The sequence below is a fragment of the Chiloscyllium plagiosum genome, unplaced genomic scaffold, assembly GCF_004010195.1.
Source record: "Chiloscyllium plagiosum isolate BGI_BamShark_2017 unplaced genomic scaffold, ASM401019v2 scaf_13617, whole genome shotgun sequence".
Lineage (NCBI taxonomy): Eukaryota > Metazoa > Chordata > Chondrichthyes > Orectolobiformes > Hemiscylliidae > Chiloscyllium > Chiloscyllium plagiosum.
In genome coordinates, this window is record NW_025213502.1 from 1 (window position 1) to 1812 (window position 1812).

Consider the following 1812-nt stretch of genomic DNA (forward strand, 5'->3'; position numbering starts at 1 on the left):
CGACTGTGCTGTCCATGATTCCTGTAATGTAGGAGCAACACCTCCGACTATACTGTCCATGATTCCTGTAATACTGGAGCAACACCTCCGATTGTACTGTCCATGATTCCTGTACTACAGGAGCAACATCTCCGACTGTACTGTCCATGATTCCTGTAATAGAGGAGCAGCATCATTGAATGTACTATCCATGATTCCTGTAATACTGGAGCAACACCTCCGACTGTACTGTCCATGATTCTTGTAATGCAGGAGCAGCACCATTGACTGTACTGTCCATGATTCCTGTAATGCAGGAGCAGCATCACCAACTGTCCTGACTATTATTTCTTCCTTTACAATCAGTTTTTGATGTTGCCAGGCTGATAAAGGTTGAATCACTACAGCCCTGCCAGACCATAGAGCTGCTCTCTCATTAGAGAGAGATGACTAGTGGGAATTTAACTTAATGGTCATTACGTCTCATGTGGGGGAGAGACTGAGAAGCGGAGTTCTTCATGGTAACCTCACCCAGTGCAGGAACTGAACTCACACTATTGGCATCACTCACCAGCTATTCAGCCAACTGAGCTGACAATGAGTACGTTTCCAAAAGAGGAAACCCCCTCCACACCACCTCCAATCACCATGATGAAAACAACATTCATTACAGCAATGTATTTGTTTCCCGTTCTGAGCACTCCAAACAGCGATATCATCAACTGTTTGAGCTACACACCTAGGAGACAGATAATAGGTTTATCCATAATTACACAGTGGAAAAGAAAATGTGGTTTCAGTAGATTGTGATAACAAAACTCAGTGGCTTCAGTCAGTGTCACTATCGTAATGATTTTCTCACCTCTAACAGATTGCAAAAAGAAAAGCATTGGAAAGCAATCATGTCCATATCACTGGCATTGCGCGTGGGAGGGAATGTGCTAAAGAGGGAGCTAAAAGAGACTTAGGGGTGTTAGTTGAGTCATTGCTCACCAAGTCCACATGCCCTGGTCTATCTGAAGGTAATGTTCAGTCAGGTCAACCCTGAGGTGAATTGCCCTCGCATGCTGAAACTTCACATAGGTCATCCTGCTGACACAGAAAGTCAGAGACAAACAAATTGCAGATGCTGGAATCCAAAGGAGACAAGCAGGAGGCTGGAAGAACACAGCAAGCCAGGCAGCATCAAGAGGTGGAGAAGTCAACGCTTCGGGTGTAACCCTTCTTCAGGATAGTGTTTCACATCTCTCCACTTCCACGACATTCTTGAAAGGACTGTGTAGGCAACTGCAGTGACGTTATCAAAATAGTACATGCACAATGGTTTGGTAGTTAAAACTGGAAGGTTGAAATCTGGAAGATTGGATCCAGAAGATGGGAGACCAAGCATCAGAACAATATTTTGCATTCCATTCTGAATTACAATGGGACCCTTTTTAAAATATTTATTCACAGAATGAATAACGAGAGAGAGAATCGGGCCTCTCAAGGATGAAAGTGGACATGTATGTGTAGGATTGCAGGAGGTGGATGAGGTCCTCAATGAATATTTCTCCTCGTCTGCAGAAAGACATGAAGACTTGGGAACTTGGGGAAGTTTGTGGCTATATCTTGGGGGCGGACCATATCACAGTAAAGGAGGTGTTGGATGTATTAGAATGTATGAAAGTGGATAAATCCCCTGACCAGGGTTGACCTGACTGAACAATACCTTCACCGAACTCATCTCTGCATGCTTCGACACGGTCCTGTCCCCCTTAGTCCAAGAACTCCCCACCTATGTTCGGGACACCACCCACGCCCTCCACCTCCTCCATGATTTTCGCTTCCCCA

At 45.0% G+C, this 1812-nt stretch overlaps 1 long non-coding RNA gene across 1 annotated transcript in view; it reads right to left on the minus strand.

The window, feature by feature from the left end:
- Window positions 1–419: 419 nt before the first annotated feature.
- Window positions 420–1812, minus strand: part of LOC122547652 — a 12915-nt gene continuing 11522 nt past the window's right edge. The window contains exon 4 of the long non-coding RNA XR_006311053.1: window positions 420–429. This is a non-coding gene — a long non-coding RNA (uncharacterized LOC122547652). The remainder of the gene's footprint in view (window positions 430–1812) is intronic.